Source organism: Erpetoichthys calabaricus, chromosome 5, assembly GCF_900747795.2.
Source record: "Erpetoichthys calabaricus chromosome 5, fErpCal1.3, whole genome shotgun sequence".
Taxonomy (NCBI): domain Eukaryota; kingdom Metazoa; phylum Chordata; class Cladistia; order Polypteriformes; family Polypteridae; genus Erpetoichthys; species Erpetoichthys calabaricus.
Window position 1 is genome coordinate 59,047,252 of NC_041398.2, and position 19,528 is coordinate 59,066,779.

Genomic DNA, 19,528 nt, shown 5'->3' on the forward strand with positions numbered 1-19,528 from the left:
GTACACTACCACTTTCAAATAAATTCTATATTTCAACAATATGTGGTATAAAACAGGCAGACCCAGTATTTCTAGCACAAGTCAATGTTCAGTTTAGTGTTGGAATGGGTAAAACAAGTGACCTTACTGACTTTCAGCATGGCATGATATTTGCTGTGTGGGTTGCATCTCTCAAATGGCTGTCATCACGTACAACCATTTTAAGTGTTTATCAAGAATAATGCAAAAAGTACAAAACTATGAGTGATAGGCAATTCTGTGGTCCAAAACACCTTTTGAATCAGAGATCGAATGATAAAAATTATACAGGTAAAAAGACCATACACAACCAGGCAGGCCATATACAGATTTAATACTGTTGTGCAGAATGTCACCACAGAACACACCAGTTATCATTTTTTTCCTCGAATGGACTACAAAGCTACAGATTGAACATATTGGGTACTGATGTCATCAACACAAAAGAAGAAAGCATGCCACCAGAGAACAGAATAGCATGACAACTGTAATGTTGAGGAGTGAGAAATAGTTGGTCAGATAAATCCAGTCATCTTTTTCATGATGCTGATGGAAGAATCAGAGTTTGTTGCAAGTAACATAAAGCCATCCTATTCGGTGTTAACAGTACAGGCTAGTGGTGAAAGTGTGATGAGGTGAGAAATGTTTTCCTGATTCAAATTAGGGTCCGTGTTACCAACTCAAGAACATCTAAATACTGTTGACCAAGTTCATCCCTTCATGGCTATAGCTTATCCACACTTCCATCATGATAGTGCATCGTGTCACACATTGTTACTGAGTAATTCCTGGAACATGAGATTTTTTCGTTTTAGTGGACTGCACTGTCTTTAAATCTAAATGCTATGAAAGATCTTTGGGATGAGATGGAAAGCAATGTATGAAGCAAGAAAGTGCAACCGATCAGTATACAGTAACTACACAGCTATTTCTGCATGGAACAATATATTCAGCATCTTGTGGAATCCATCCATCCATTATCCAATCCGCTATATCCTAACTACAGGGTCACGGGGGTCTGCTGGAGCCAATCCCAGCAACACAGGATGCAAGACAGGAAACAAACCCCAGGCAGGGCGCCAACCCACTGCAGGGCACACACACACTAGGGACAAAATAGAATTGCCAATGCACCTAACCTGCATGTCTTTGGACTGTAGGAGGAAACCCACGCAGACACGAGGAGAACATGCAAACGACACGCAGGGAGAACCTGGGAAGCAAACCCGGGTCTCCTAACTGTGAGGCAGCAGTGCTACCACTGCACCACCATGCCACCCTCTGTGGAATCCATGTCCAGACAAATTCATGCGGTTCTAAAAGCCAAAGGAGACACAACAGCTATGAGATAGGTGTACCTAATAAACTTGAAACACGGTATAATAATAGAATGTTGCTACCAGCAGGAATCTAAATATTCCCACACTATGCCACCTAAATGTTAATAAAGGACAATGTGGTATTTCAGCAGAGACCAACTCATTCATTAACATTTGGTGGTGTCAGGTCTATAAATAGACCTTAGCAAAAAAAAAACATATTTTGCTAAATCTATACAAGTAGAATTAATTTTGTGCATACATTTAGTTTTTTATATTCTTAGAGTGAAGTCTGAATCCAAGTAATTCATTGGGAATTCAGCAGATGCCATATACTCATTCTGGAAAAAAAACAGAAGATTAAACTTGTGGCTGAAATAAGGTTCTTGGCTTGTGTGGGATTAGGTCTTAATTTGTGAAAAGTCTGTCACAGATGGGTAAACATAATAGTAGACAGACTGATGAGTTAAAGAGCCATGAAACAGCATCAAATAACTGAGAATGTATTATCTAGTAATTGACAAGTGTAAAAAGAATACTGTTACTGGATTTTCTCGTTATTTTATTAAAGAGACAAAAACCATTTAGCAAGATACTGTATATGCCTCTATCAGCAATGAGTATTCTCAACACAGGTAATATAGATTTTTTAAACAATGCACTAACTAAATATTGTATTAGGAACTCAGTCAATATTTCTTACTATTTTTTCATAATGACCAACACAAAATGCTTTACAAAGATTTTAAAAAACTACAGTCTCTGAAGAGGGGATACATAAGATACATAAAATACATACATTGAAGTGGGGATACATAAACAACAAGAGTTTACTTAAAATGTACTACAGTAAGATAACATGAAATAATAATAATAATAATACATTTTATTTATATAGCTCCTTTCCCATGCTCAAGGTGCTTCACAGAGTCTTAGAAAAAAAAAACAGCAGGGTATATGTAAAATTGGATACAAATGTTTTCCTGAATAAAACAATGAAACAGATAACAAAGCATTAAATAGAATAAAGGACAATAAATGAGAGTAAAATATTACATTCAATACTAAAAGAAAAACCTAACAAATAACCTAATTTGTGATATAACAGACACACAAATTATCCTGAGCACCTGGACAGAGAGGTAAACTGAAAGAAAGGGCAGAATGTCCAGTTAAGTTAAAAGCCTTCCTAAATAGATGAGTTTTAAGTTGTTGTTTAAAAGAATGAATGGAGTCAGCTGATCTAATTAATATCGGGATGTCATTCCAAAGTCTGGGTGCTATGGAGCTGAAAGCCCTGTCACCCATAGAGTGCAGGTTAGTGTGAGGCACAACGAGATTACCAGAATCAGAGGACCTTAGTAGGCGAACAGGAGCATAGTGACTTAGAAGGTGCAAGGCCATTTAAAGCTTTGTAGGTTATTAATAGAATTTTATATTCAATCCTGTAAGACACAAGGAGCCAGTGAAGGCGAGCAGGATGGGTGTGATGTGCTCACTGTTGCTGGTTCATGTAAAAACACTTGCAGCAGAGTTTTGAATCAACTGGAGCTGTGATAGAAGATTAGAAGGGGCACCGGCCAGCAGTGAGATACAATAATCGATGCGGAATGTGATAAAAGCATGGACAAGTTTCTCAGCATTAGAAATGGACAGGAATTAGTGGACATGGGATATGTTATGGAGTTAAAGTTAAATATTACAAAATATACAACTGAAAGTACAGTAGGTGGAAAAGTAGAATATTAACAATAAAGACATGGATAACTGTGCTTGTAAATAATGACTTACTGAACAATGATTTTGATAGACACCACCTTCTATTATGAACTATTTAAAATCTAAAGGTCCCCTAAAATATCATAATCAACTACAGTACACTGATAAGTAAGAGATTATTTGGTGTTATGACAAGGAAATGATCTGCAGCCAGAAAAATTCTTAAAAAATTCAAAGCCATTTTGCGCCTACTCACTATACATGCAAAGAATTATCATATTCATCTTGGATTTGTAAACAGTATTAATCTATACATTTTTCTCATTTCTTTTGCATTTTTTCTGTGCTGGCATTTTTTGTCCCCGACCCACCTGATCGAGACACTGTGCAGCTACTTGTGATACTCAAATTAAATTGAATACTCCTGTTGTCCATGTGACCCACTGCATCGAATCTTCTAGAAGGATGCCTAAAAAACAATCAGTAACTACTAAAGTACATTTATGTTAGATAGAATGCACATTGGGAGCCTGGAGGTCTTTTGGCCTTGTAGCCCCTGCAGCTTTTGTTTTTTTTTTCTGGAGCATCTTTTTTCTGTCCTCATGGCCATCTGTCCTTGGCGTTGAACTCATAGTTAGAGACTTTGAGTGTGATACTAAATATAATATAACCTTTCTACTAATTCTATATTTTTGCAATGTAAGCTTAAATTGATTTATTTTTGTTATTTATTAATTATTATTCTTATCTAAATCAACTTGTTTTTCTTTTCTTGTAAAGCACTTTGAACTACATCATGGATTATATGGGTTATATTGTGAGAAAAAGAGCATATTATCAGTTTTCATTTTCTGGATTCTGGGTATTTTTTCTTGTGTTTACGTTTTTTGAATATTGGATTTCATCTTGGCTCTTAATTACTGTTGATTGTCTTTTTAGGCTATTCCTTTTTGCCATTTTTGTTCACTTTTGTTTAGGAGGAGGTTACTGATACAGCACATTGCCGCATCCAACACATGGCAAACCAACTCAGGATCCCAGATTAGGACCCGAGTGCAGCCATGCGACAGGTGACACCTCAGAACCACACTAATTCTGATGGAATGGAACAGTGTGAGGTTTTTTATGGTGGCTGGAGTGCCAATTCTGCCACCAACCCCCAGGTTTTTCCCTACAGGTTGGAGGGCCTACAAGCAGGGCTGGATGGCAGATTAACGCCATACCCAGGATATTCTTTTACATTTAATGCCAATTTTTAAGGTATAGACAGAATGAAGAATTTCAGTAGAGTCTGAGGTGAGGTTATCTGGGGTAAGTCCAACTTCCATGCACGCTAAGAAAGGTCCTGGCCTGATTTATTGGTCTTTTTACAGGCGTCACACCCTGCATCATAAGAACTAAAGCAAGAATGTTGCTATTGCTTTGCTGCTGTCTGAAACAGAAATGTCAGGGAGAATTCTGTAATGTCAAATGTTAGTAATTCGAAATAGGTCCAGAATTGATGAATATGTCTGGCAATGGGGTGCAACAAAGGTCAGGGTTAATTCCCACCTTGCATCTGATGCTGCCAAATAGGTCCCTGCACTGTCACCCTATGCAAAACTAAGAAAATGGAAAACATTACCCAAATGTAAGCAGATTCCAATTGTTTCATCCTTACATTACTATTGAAAGTGTTTTTAAAATTTAAACTGCAATATTATGTGAATATACATTGATGCACAGTGAGTAAGTTTTTGGGTTTTGCATGAGTGTAGCTTGCAATGGAGTGACATGCCATCTACGGTGCCTGTTGCCACCTGGAATAGTCTATGGAATCAAATTATTCAAAACTAATCAAAGGGTTTCAGTATGTTGGTGGATGATTCGCACTGTGTTTATGTTACATCCTAAAAATACAGACATACATTTTAAAGGGAAAATATTGTAGCTGATGTCATAATGTGGTCAAAGATTCACATCAATATGGAACCTTTAAAAATGCTATAATCCCTGTAAATCTGATCACATTTGAAATTTATTTTGTAATAATGATGTACTGTAATAATATTTTTCCCCTGATTTCTTAAATTGTGTGGCCCAGTACAAAGCTGTTACTTGAACATTTCACTGGTAATTATTTCAAGAAAATGGCTTTGTTTGTGTATGTTGACAGCAGTGGGCACTCTGAAGCTACATTAGGATTATGAGTATGGATTTTGACATTTCTTTTATTGCAAAATGCAGTACACAAAAGTTAAGCATCACCTTCTTTCAGGCAAATAATTTCACTTTCAGCCTTCACTTTCACTGCAGGAAAAGGGAGCCATTGCACAATTTATAACCATGGCAACATTCTCCTCTTTCCATATCTTACTACATTGGCTGTCATCATGAATTCATTTTTTGCTCAGTCTTTGAAACAGCAACAACATTTGCACTGCAGCATTTAATTAGCCCTTCACTTTCTCTCTCAAAACATCCATTCATTCTGATGATAATGATTCTATTTTCTCAGTCTATTGATTTTCCTGAACTTACATAAATTGTACAAATATTTTAGGAGGCTAATAGGATGATTAAAAAAAGATGGTTCTAAAAGATTATTGGCAAATTGGGTTTATAGAGCGCTTTGTGGTCTTCAGATCAAAAGAAGCTATTGTCAGGGTGTATAACGTGTTTTTCAGGTGTCATTTAGAGTAATGTTTGACGTTCCAAGTAGGACATAACAGCACTAGAGAAAGTCCAGAAGAAATAATACACTTCTTCTAGGACTACGGGGCATGAATTATGAGAACAATTGAAGGAGTTACGGTTGTTCACTTTAATCCAGACGAACAGGTGCAAGAAAGAGAAGGTTTTGCCATTACAATGGGAATTTTATAAAGTTGGTTCTGCATCTTAATTTAAAATCAGTTAAGGATACATTGTGCACAAATGCCAAAGACTTATTTCATACAGAGATGTAAATACAGTGAATAGTTTATTAGATTAGGAGCTGCAAATTTCGACTTCCCTATATTGTGAACTGCAGTCAGTTATTCATTATTACTTTTGTATAATATCATTAACGGTACCAACATAAGGAACTTCATACTGTTTACAAGATTTTAACACAATTTTTAATACACAGACCAAACAGTACAAAAAGAATAGAGCAAACACAGGAAATACAGCAGTGCCACAGCTTGAAAGTATAGAGTACCAGACAGATTTTTAAGCAGTAGGCATCGAAAGGATTTACACATTTTAAGTACAGACATACCATATAGCTCCAAAGAATGGTTCATACTAATAGTGATAAAATAACTAATGAAAGGAGCTTTACAAGTCACCCAATTCTGCACTATAAAACCCCCAAACTGCACCCAAAGTAACTGTTATGCCTATAAAATACAATGTATGCATCTGAAAAAGGTGTTGGTATCCACTTTACAAAAAGTGCTTAGTAGAACTACAGAAAATGCAGAATAGCACTAGTAGGCCACCTCCACAACTAAAATCAATTCATTTTACTTTTGTATAGCGTGCTTCACTAGGTGCAAGCGTAGAGTGTGTCTGCAGTGTGTTGTCTGGAATTAAATATTCGTTTTTGCTTCTGTTTCCCTCTGCTTATTTTTTTGTAATGTTTTGTTTTTCACAAATGTTAGGGAATATGACTTTATTAGGTAGTAGAAGTATCAAGAATATAAAAATGCATCCTAGTTATCATTATTTCTTTTAAGTTGCTTGTTTAAAGTATTTTGTGGATGATAAGTGCAGTATAGGACTGTGGCAATTTCTATTTTTATTTTGGTTGAACGTTTGATTGTGGTAAAAGCAGCAGATTTTAAACACGGAAAAAGGAAATTTTATTATGAATAGCAGACAGAAAGCTAAACTAAAATGAAACCACTATAAAAAAGGCAGACTAGCAAGATGAGAGGTCGCAACCCAGAATGGTAAATTGGTCATTTTCTGGACTTTTCACATGTTTAAAAGTGAAGCCCTTAAACAGTTGGCTATCTTCATGCATGCATATTACATAAATATGTATTGATATGGTCTGTTGAACTGACATTGGACAGAGAGGGGCAAGGAGTGTTCAACTTAGACCTGACCAGCTTTAAAATGTCACCAGTTTAAAGTGAAAGAAGAGAGTGTGAGAACCAGGAAAACCATGCTGTATGAAGCAGCAATGAAATCTTACAGAGACTGAATGTCACACTCATTTGATGTGTTGGCCACCATCTTCCATGATGGCTCCTGAAATAGCCAGGGTGCATTATTGATTATTTACCATCATTGATTTTCCTTTTTCTTTTGCTTTTAGCACATTAAAAAGAATATTAAATACTATAATGACTAAATAAAAGTTTATTGCCTGCTCCCCTTGCTTGCCTAGTTGGTCTGTCTTTCCACTTGGGGTATAGAGAATGGGAAGAGATGCCCATTAATTGAAGAAGTGGAGCACGGTAGCAGTCAGTTCTTGGAGAAGTGGGTTCACAGTCCCAGCGGCAAGTATATTGTGTCTGTGTGCTGTGTCTACTTCCAGGCCAGGTGATTACAAGGATACAAAAACAAGAGTTGCGGTGTTTGGGTTTGTGTAACAAAGAATCTTGAGTGTGGGAATAAAAGTTTGTATTTTTTAGGAAAGGGTCAGCCCAAGACCCTTTCACGGTAAAACAAAACATAATTTTGTTGCAATAATTTTGACCATCACTAGGGGTGGTGGCTATAGTTGCACAGCCTGGTTACACTTAGGTGACATAATGGCAGCCATCTTTATAAGGACAAACCACCTGCAATTTCATTATCCAAACTTTTTCAATAGCAGTCATTGAAGATTCTTTATTTCCTTGTTTTGTAGACTTTTGCTAGCCTGTTTTCCATTTGTTTACTTCAACAATTCCATGCTATATTTGACTATTCTTTTTTTCGTTTTTCCTTAAAGAAAAAATATCTTTGCTACTCTATTGAAAATCATTCTGGGCCAATGCTTCCACCTTGTGGAGTGATCTTAAAGGATACAACAGGTATAAGCTAAGAAAATATTATTTCATCCTAAGAGATAGAGTAAAAAGAGGATCAATCCATCCATCCATTTTCCAACCCGCTGAATCCGAACACAGGGTCACGGGGGTCTGCTGGAGCCAATCCCAGCCAACACAGGGCACAAAAAAGAGGATTCATAATTTAAAAAAATACTTGCCATTAAATAGACAGCACATTCAGTTACAAAAACGTAAAAGCTAATGTAAGACTGATTGTAATGAAAAGAGAATAAGCAAATAAATCCAATTTTCTTCTTCTTTCGGCTGCTTCCATTAGGGGTTGCCACAGCGGATCATCCAAAATTCTTGTCCGCATATTGATTTGGCAAAATTTTACACCAGATACCCTTCCTGATGTAACCCTCCCAATTTATCCAGGCTTGGGACCGGCATGAAGAAACACACTGGTTTGTGCATCCCCTGTGGCTGGGTTAAGCAAATAAATCCAATAATCTTGTGTTATTAAATGTAAATATCATAGGGTGCTGTGCAAGCAGCAGCCATTTTACAGAAGATCTGTGTTCACTGTGTTTTTATTTTTGTATATGAAATGGTTTTACTAGTTACTAGTTTTGAATAATACTAGATTTGATCTGGATTATCACTAATAGTAGCCATTTGAAATGGATTTTAAATTGATTTAAAATTTACAGATTTCTCACCTGCCTTTCAGACTGTTTGCGAATTTGGTAGGGGTCATGATATTTCAGCAACACTTGGAAACAGAATTGATAAGGAGAAAATAAAAGTGGTGTGTACCAAGTACTCACATAATCTGCTACTTACATTGAGATCACGAGTGCCTAAGCAACACAGAAGTTGTTTGTCCAAAGGCAGAGAGGGCGTAAAGGATTCAGAATTGGTCTGCCTTCCATTGAAATGGGTAATGTTCGATCGCTGTCAAATAAGATGCATGAAGTGTCTGCTCTTATAGCAGGTCATGGTGTACACAGGTACAGTGGCATTTGGTATTTTATATAGAGAAGAAACCACACAGACAAAGAACCAGTACATTGTGGAAAAAAGACATTGGAGAGACTGACCATCAATGTGAGTGAGGAATGGTGTAAAAGGGAGCATATTCTAGTTAAAACTATAGTTTGTAATTCAGATATTGAAATTCTGACTGTCAGAAGCACAGGGAGATAAGTTAATAATCTTAAATAATGCTTATATTTCTTCCTCTGCAAAAGGAGATTCAACAATAGAAATGATTCACTCTGTTACCAGCACTCTAATGATGAATGATTCGAACTCTACAGGTAGAATATGTGATGACAAACTATAACAAATTTCCATCAGTTTGTGATCTCTTCCACTTGAGGAAATAACAAGTTGAACCTGCTTTATTCAGATGTTAAAGATGCCTTCAAGTGTAAACGTCTGGCAGCTATGGGCAGATCTGTCCAACATCTAATTCATCTTATTCCTGGCTACAAGCCTGTCATTAGGTAACCTGTTACCACCAGTATATTGAGGAAGTGGAGCATCAAGGCTTAAATGGCTCTGAATGACTGCTTCCAAATGACAGACTGGCAAATGATGTGCAAGTCACATGGGGATGATACTGATGGACTCAGTCACTGCATAGCAGACTATAATTTCTTCAGTGTTGACAATGAGCTAAAAGATCTCCTGAATGAGAAAAAGAAAGCATTCAAATCTGATAACAAAGAAGCTCTGAAAGACACACAGCAAGTGCTTAAGAAAAAGCAGAGTGAAGCTGAGTGAAGGAACGAAAGCTTACAAAGCTGAAAGAGAAAACAAACTGAACTCAGGATAACATGAAGCATGTGTGGAATCAACAAGGCATAAGTACTGGATTTAAGTAATTCAGGACTCAGGTGCTAGAAGAAGGTATGGACAAAACTAATGCCCTGAAGCAATTTTTAGTAGATTTTCTCTCCCACTCTCATCATCTTCCAATGACCAGTCTCCCATCACCATCCCTACTACATCAACAAGTACTACCATGTCAAATGGAATGGCCAGTAATGAGTCCACCTCTGACCGTCAGTATAGGCTGTTCATAACTCAAGACCAAGTGAGAAGACAACCGAGGAAACCATACACAGGAAAAACAGTGGGACCAGGTGGAGTCAGTTCTCGATTTTCTATTGCCTATTTTTGTTGTATCCTCTGTCATCTGTTCAGTCTGTCTTTAAGGCTTCAGAAAATGCAGCTACTTAGGATAATATCCTGCAATACTCCTGTTCCAAAAAAGGTTGGCGCCTCTTCACATAATGACTACAGACCAGTGGCACTTACGTCTTACAGAGCTTTGGGAAGCTGTTCCTGGATTAAATTAGTAATCTTGTCATAGACCACATAGACCACCTGGAATTTGTCTATGTGACAAAAATTGGAATGGAGGATGCAATTATGTATCTGCTATACAAATCTCATTCTCACTTGGACAAACCTGAAAGCACTGTGAGGATTATGCTTTTTGACTTCTTCAGTGCCTTCAATACCATCCTGGCATCAATGTTAAGGAGTTACCTCAAAAATACGCAGGTGGATGAGAAAATGGTGCCCTGGATAATGGACTATCTACCTGGCAGAGTTTGTGCAACTCAAGAACAGTGTTTCTGATAAGAAAGATAACAACACTAGAGCACCACAAGGAACTGTTCTGTCTCCTTTTCTCTTCACTCTGTACACCTCTGACTATAAATATAACATCAGGTCATGTCACTTGCAGAAATTCTGAGATCATTCTGTACTTCTGGAATTTTTTGATAAGGGGAGTGAGACAGAGTACAGGTGGCAGGTTGAGAACTTAGTTTCCTTGGGCAGAAAGAATTGTCTGCAACTCAACATCAGTAAAACCAGTCAACTGTTTATTGACTTTCACCACAACAAAGAGCCTCTACACTATTCAGGGAGTGGATGAAGAGGTAGTGCACTCCTACAAGTACTTGGAGTTCCACTACAATAACAGGCTGAACTAATCTTGTTATTCTTGTAACACAGAGGAACTATATAGGAAAGGTGAAGTGCAAACTTTTTTTTTAGGAAACTGTTATCTTTTAATGTGGGTAGTATCATGCTCTGCATCTTGATGGCCATTGTGAATTTTCTAGGCTGTGGTGTGCTGGTCGGGTAATATCACTTCAATAGAGGCCCACTGAATCTACTGTGGACCTCGTAGAGGTAGCAGTGAAGGAGAGACTTAAAAGCAAACTGAGTGCCATTATGAACAAAGCTGCACATCCTCTTTGACACACTAACACTAAGGACTTTTAGCCAATGAATTATTCAGTAGCAGTGCGTCAAGAAACACTACTGGGGCTGCTTTACACCAACATCAATACATCTGTATAATGCATCACTGCGATTGTGACTGCCAAGTTAGAAGTCTTCTTTCTGTTTAGTTATCTTTCTTTTAAGTCATTCTGATGTGTTTTTGGACCACAATTTATGTGTATATTTATTTATTTCCTTAACTTCTGTAAAAAAGCCAAACTGTGGACAAATAAAGTTATTTCTATCTATCTATCTATCTATCTATCTATCTATCTATCTATCTATCTATCTATCTATCTATCTATCTATCTATCTATCTATCTATCTATCTATCTATCTATCTAATAGAAGAGTTTTTTTTCCCTTAAAATAGCTTAGATAAAAATCAAATGCAAGCCATGAAAGGCTTACTTTTGTGGGAGAGCTATTGTGAAATGTTTACTTTCCTTTGTGTTTTTATTATTCAAACTTTATTTGCTGTGGCACTATAAACAGATCACATCATCACTAACAGATAATTTCATTAAATTTAATTAAAGTTAAGTTTAAGCACTGCATTCTTTTGAACATGGAAGTCACTGAAATTATTGGTATGCCTCTTTACAGCTGATATATTCCTTTTCATTTGGTATGGAATGTCATAAGAGGTCATGTTACAGGCTAAAATAAACCAGTGCAAAATATACATATTTTGAACAGTCATGGATCAATCACAAACATTAGCGTAGACTACAGATAATTGGATTTACCAGTGCTGCATACGAGAGAGACAAGAATGCAGAAAAACATACCTGAGTGTAGCAGGTCAGAGCCAGCCTTGCACAACAATTCATGTTGTACAGGAAAGCTTTACAGACAAACCACATTAAAAGTAAAAGTGAGGTCAAGGAGGAGCAGCAAAAAAAAGTTTAGTAGTGCTTGATCAACTATATAATTTTGAATCTAAGACTTTTTTCCAGATTTTTTTATATTGAGCTGAACACAATCCACGCAAGATCCTGGAAGGTCACAACTAAGCCTTAATGCTGCACTTTTTCATAAGTCAAGGCTAATAATATTTTTTTCAGTAACTCCTTACATTTCAGTTCCTGATCTGAACCATACCGGTTCTTTGCAAGAAACATCTGAGTGTCTATTATAAGTTTATGACTTGTCCTTTAACCTTAAATTACAGTGTTATAATCATGTGCAAGTTTTTGGGATGTGCAGTTTTATTATCAGCCTTAGAGAATTGTGTGCGAACATTCTGTAAACCGTGCAGTGACGAGGCACATTTCCATTTGAATGGTTGCATAAATAAGCAAAAATTTCGCTATTAAGCTGAACACAACCCTCATGAACTACATCAGAGACCCCTGCACAGTGAATGTGTTACAGTTTGGTGCACCATTGCAGAATTTGGAATTGTAGGCCCTTGCTTTTTTGAGGAGGTGGGAGCAACAGTCTCCGTCACTTCAAAATGTTACATTGAAATGCTAGAGAACTTTATGCTGCTCAAACTGGAAGAAATGGATGTGGTGGATGCCTCGTTTCAACAGGATGGAGCAACAGCCCATATGGCGCAGATATCCATGCAAGGTTTGTGGGAGATGTTTCCGGGGAAGCTGATCTCCCTGCTCGGCGATGTTGGGTTTGACTTCACATTCGCCTGATCTCGCTCCGTGCAGTTTCTTTTTGTGGGGCTTACCTCAAGTCGAAGGTATACACACACCGACCTCAAAACCTTAAAGCCCTCAAGGACGCTATTCGTCACAAAAATCACTGCTATTCCCCTTGAAATGGCTAAACGAGTCTTGAGAGCATTCTGAAATCGTCTCGAATAGTGTATCGCTAATGATATCCACAACCTTGAAGACATTATTTTTAAAACACGATGATTTTTTTTTTTGTATACTCTTTCTTGTGTCATAATGAAATGTATTTTATCTTGTAGTGTTTTTGTAGAATAAACGTTTGAAATGTGGTACTTCTTTTTGGCTCACCCTGTATCTTACACAATACAGGACATAGGCCTATATAAGTTCCTGAATACCCAATGTCTTCCAATTCTGTACAATAAGTTTTGAGTGGATTATCCATCTGAATATTACATCACACTTATTTAAAGAAAATAATAAAAAAAAATAATTTCAATTTATGACCAATAACCTGCCTGGCACTTTTGCATTTAAATAAGTCCAGGATAATTCTGTGATATTTTTTAATATGTAGAGAAGTAGGGAACAGGTGGAGGGTCGAACTCAAATGATTGTTCTGGAATGTGAGGGACCAGAGGCACATGTTTTTTACTCTTTTTAATTCATTACAGTAAGTGTCATGCTTTTTTTTTTTGCTGAGTAGTTGTCATTGGTTTTTGTGATTCAGCCGCCCTTTTTCAGTGGCACACATGAGATGATCATTCAGCAGAAAATGTTCGATGTGACAATTATTAGTTTCTATTATCCATTTTGAAGCTGTTGAAGTACTTACAGTAATATGTCATGATATTTCTTTTGATGCAGCTGTCACTGACATTTTTGTGTGTTCTCATGGATATCATGTGACCACAGGCTCAAGCTGAACATTTTTAATTGAAAGGTCAGGCATAGATGGTGGCTCAACATAACTTTGGTATCTAGAAATTGTCAGTAGGGGTATTTTGATATTTTAAAAGATGGATGTGAACTTTTTAACAATGCATTAATTGAACTTGATTTCTCAGCAAGACAATTGATGTTAATGCAGGCATGGTGTAATGTGGCTCAACTTCCCTTATTATATAATTCAAAAACTGCTTTAATGTCCATGGAGCATCTGTATGGTACCTCTCTAGTATGCATGCCATGTCAAAAGCTGATTTCTTTTTGTGTAATTGAGTTGCAAATGTGTTTTTTTAAAGCTTGTTGAGATCAATATAGTTTTAAAGTTGCATTAATCTTCTTAGTAAATTTGTAAGTTTGTAGCCCTTACATTTTTGTCTGTTAGGGTCTGTTGTCTGTTTCTGCTTTTAGGCTATTCTTTGTTTGTGCTCAGTTTTTTATTTTATTTAACAAAGTTAATAAGTCTATATTTCAAAATGAATAACAATCAGCATGTGAGATAGACCATAATGTCACCCCCTCACCCACCCTTGCCCCTAATCCTGTGCCATTCCATCCGGAACCGTGACCACACCAACCAACCATACCAACACACACTATTCATGGAGTGTACTGCTAAGCTATTCCAATTGTACAGCAGTCACTTAATGTGAAAGACAGGGAAAATAAAAAAAAGGAACTCAAAGTCCCAATTAAAAATTTTTCTAATGTTACCATTTTTATCTCTGTTCTTGGGCTAATAACTTGAATGCTTGTATTTTTAGACTTTGTTTCAGTCTAGTGTTTGTTCTTTGTGGATATTTGTGCAAACCTTTAGCCTGTTTTTGTACTTGGCCTGACCCTGGTGTTTGTGAATATATGTTCCTGTGATAATTTTCCTTTAGTCTATGAACATACTCTTTGGGTTGTTGGTTCATTATGCTAAGTAAGAACAGCTTGACAAATTGCTCACAGTCCATGCAGTGTAGCTTACTTAACATGAATAGCTGCTGCTGAAGAAATATCTTGAGAGGGTGACCACCTCTGAAAACTCCTTACAACTGTGGTGACTAGAAAAGTATCTCAGAGTGTACAACATGTTAAGCCTAGAGGTGGATGCACTATAAAAATGGAGGGCTGCATAGGATTCCACTCCTGTTAGCTAAGAATGGAAAGCTGAGGCTGTAGTGGGCAGTTCAAGACTGGAAAAATATAGCGTGCTTTGACAGGTGCCAGTTTCTGCTGAGGAACACAAATGGTAGGATCAGAATTTGGCGCTAACAGCACAAATCCATGCACCCAAACTGCTTTGTGTGGTGCGTGCTGGTGGAAGTGGTGCAATGGTGTAGGGAATGTTTTCTTAGCATACTTTTGACCCGTTTATACTAATCAATCATTGCTTGAATGTCACGGCCTATTTCAGTATTGTTGTTGATTGTGTGCATCCCTTCGTGTCCACAATTTCCCCATCTTATAATGGCTACTTCCAGCATGATAATGTAACATAGCAAAAGTCACCTAAAACCAGTTTCATGAACATGATGATGAGCTCGGTGTTCTTCAGATACCTTTCCAGTCACCCGATCTGCCAGATCTGACTCCAACAGAACATCTTTGGGATGTGGTAGAATTAGAGATTCACAGCATGAATGTGGAGCTGAAAAATCTGCAGAAATTACATCAAATCATGTAAACATGGACCAGAATCTCAAGGGAATGCTTCCAAAATCTTCTTTCTTAACTTCTTTGCTTTCATTTTAATTGACTTGTTTTTCATGTCTCAGTTCAGTGAATTGCTTTCATTTTTTTCCTTAATCTGCACCCAAACAGAAATGCAATATGAACTGAGTGCCAACAGACTACCAGCTAAGTGGGGGCCTCAAACTCCAACCAATTTTACTCCAACCAGTTTTTTCAATTAGAAGATTATTCTTTTTGTTAATTAAACCTGTTGGCTTGTTGGCACTCTCATTGTACCATAGCTTGACAATTCCAAAATGGTTGATTTTCTTTTTTCTACCAATACCATAAAAGTTTTTTGGGGATTTGAGCATATCAACAAGCATGATCAGTTCTTCATATCAATTGTGTTTCAAAATATCTTCAGAGACTGATACTGGTAATATATATGCATCCTTTACAGTTCTAAGATGTAAATTTGGTTCTTTTCAACCTATTATATCACCCTCCTCCAAGTGAACCAACTGAGGATGATAACGTCTCAGCCTGTGTCCAAGTGGCAAACTACACGTTACTGTTCTCCTCTCTTAGTGAAAGCCATCTAGCAACTATTTTTGAAGTCTCCATGTTGCACTTAATAACTCTTGCGCTGCTTGCTTCAGTGATATCAAAGGTTATGTAAGCCCTACATAGCAAATGTCCTACAGACCTCTTCTTGCAAGCATCTTGATCTCCACCCCTGCCTCTGGTATCCCTCAAACCATGCCCTGGTATTTTACCTTCTTTCTCTCCTGGGTTTCCTCTATCCTCTCCTCTTCTGTGGTGTCAGAAATGAGGATGTTATCTCATCTTAGCATTATATGGATGATGTGGGGTGGTATCTTGAACAGTTGATGCTCCAATTCAACTGCCATCGTCCAGTCATGTGCTGTATGCAACTGACCAGAAGCACAATACCATGTCTGCCTTTGCTACTCTTCATTCATGACAAAAACAGCTACTTTGCTGGATGTGTGGACATTCCTACTGGCACTAATCCCTATACTGATTGCTACTGAAATTTATTTGATTACTTGATCATGCTGCCAGTGGTAATGGCCCTCATTTAATGCCTTGGGACAACAGCTTAAGATGTGTTCCAAAGTCCCCATACTGGCACATTAGGGCCAGGCTGGTGTATCCATGATTCCCCAGAAAAAAAGCTTTGGAGGACATGATAGACTCCCTGGATCAACAATAGAAGGGGAAGGGTAAGCGCCCTAGCCAGATGGACTGAGGGTTGATGACATAGAACAAAGAGGCAACCAATAATGAGTATATATTGAATGTAAGCTTGTAATAATGAGAGAGGAATAAAGATCCATCAGGCCAGGATGAGATGCTTGACAGTTAAGTAAGCTGGTGAGACGCAGGGGAGCCAGGTCTGAAGTCAACCCATTGTGCCTCCAAGTGGTACCTACAATTACTGTTAACACCCCACCTGTCCCAAGTATCTGATGACTCAAATCCAGCAAGAATATGGAAAGACAGCAACATGATGAAATTGCTGATTGAGTGCTAGAAGTAACTGTAAAAAGGGATTTGGACTTATGGTTGAAATCGTTTGGCTATGATAATCACCAGCATTGCCATATATTTGTGTTTGTTGAACAATTGTAAATAAGATACAACTTTTTATCAAAAGGTTTATTGTACCACTGGCAATTTAGAGACTTCCAGGCATTATTTTTAAGCAGAACTTAGGATGTTATCATTGACTTAGCAGTTTCTCTTAACATTTTCACCTTTGTCTGTTTCACGCTTTATATGTTATCAAAGTATGGATATAATTAAGGGAACAAACACCACAGAAAACAATGAACTAAGAAGAAGATGACTAAAGCATTTAAATACTGTGTTTAAAGACAATGGCAAATACACAGATCTTTACAAATATAAATCTCACAATGCCACACTTTTTTGAATACAAAATAAAAGCAGAAGAAGTGCCAGTCAATTAAACAATGATTACTTTAATAATGTCACTGATTATCAAATTGGCTGGAATGAACACAGTTAGCCGCAGGAGTCTTCCAGGATAGAACCTGAAATTTTACTTCTTAAACGATTTTCCTCTGGGTAAGTCTAGCAGAATAGCAATGCTTCTGCCAACATACTGTCAATCTAATGTCCGTTTTAGCACACAAGCTTTTAAAAGTAATGTCAGTAAAGACAGCCCCACCTTGTCAAATATTTACAGATGCTCTGAAAATTCTCAATATCCTATTATAGCACTCTCTTTTCTGTTTGACAGTAGAAAGAAAAGCACCCTACACAGGTTTAGAAGAGATTACACTACTTTAGCTACATTAGATTACATAAAGCAAAATGAGGTTTCACTGCTATTTTGGCTGCATAATAAAAAATTTCAGTTTAAACATATGAATCTGCCTTTCTCCAGAAAAAATGAGAAGCACTAGAGAACATATGTACACATGTGCTTTTAAGAACACTTCTGGTATTGAATTATGTAATAAAATTCAACAGAGCAATGTTGTTTAACTTTCACTCTGCTTCATTGGTTTTATTTTCATACAAGAAACAGCTCATTAATAAATGTTTATCTGTTCCTCCCAGTACTGAGTCATCTGTAAACACCAACAGCTTGCAGCTTACATCTTGATAAAGGTCACTTGTATAATCAGACGGTGCCGCACGTCTCACAGGAAGTCATATACTGTATAATACAAGGCATACTGCCTTATTATTTATTATAACTAATGTCAACAGATACAGTCTTAGAAATATGCACTCATTTCAAACACAATTATATTCATTTCAGTGAAGAACTTCTTCATTTGAAACATGCCATCTTACAAACAAATTGTCATAAGCTTTTTCAATTTCCCTAAGCTTGTTTTTATATTGATTGAAAATATTTTAAATGGTCCTGAAACACTTGTGTATAGCAAATTTATTTGCATCCTTTGAGCAACTGTGTCGTAAACAAAACCTTTCAAGGAGGGGAATTGACAACTCGGTCAGAACAGAAGATGGTTCATTACCCGGATGGGAGGCTGGCAGGACATTGAAATGAATTTGTACCCGGCCAGAACATCTTAAGTGATGGTCTGAGGAGAGTAGATGATTAGGATTTGTTCCATACCCCATACACTGTGTGGCAATGATCCTCATACAATAACACAAACTGGACACCCACAGGGGTGCTCGGGAGTTGGAGTCCAGAAGGACAACCCTATCGGGGTCCCTGGGTGCCAATAGAGGGTTCTGTCAGTAGAGGACCTTCTTACATTTTGTATGGCCCGGAAATGCTTCCGGGAAGACACGGCGTGACACTGGAAACATTCTTTGATCCAACTTAAAAGGAGCCAACACTCAGTGGAAAACGAAAGGAGGGAAGATTTCATGATTTATTGTGGTCTTGTATTGTTACTGTGGCAGAATATTGGAAAGGCAAACATCAGAAGGTATCTTGTAAGAATAAATATCTTTTATTTTATTCTAAAAATGTTTGTGTGCTTTACTGTGTCTTGGGTTTGGGGCTCATTTCCCCCCCCCCCCCCCCCCCCCCCCCTCTTTGCGGTCACATCTTTCATTAAAACATTTCTTTTCCTACAGCCCATTTAGAGACCTCATTCAATGAAACCTCACTATCATTCCTAATCATTCCTTGCTACTTCCTGCAGATATTATATTCCTTAGCTGTACCAATTTCCAGGTAGTATTTATAAGATGTTTCAGAATTTTAAAAGAGGTCATCTCTAGACAACTGAGACAGTGTTTGGAACAGGTCCAGTCAGTTAGATATTTAATATTGAACAGAAGTCTTCCCATGACAAAATACACTATGGCCTACTTGAAAATAACATAACCTAGCATTTCATTTTGAAACCCACTTTAATCTAATTGAGGGATGCAGTGTGCCAGGGGTGCTTTTTTTTTGGCAACACTGTACGTAAAGTAGGAGCATAAA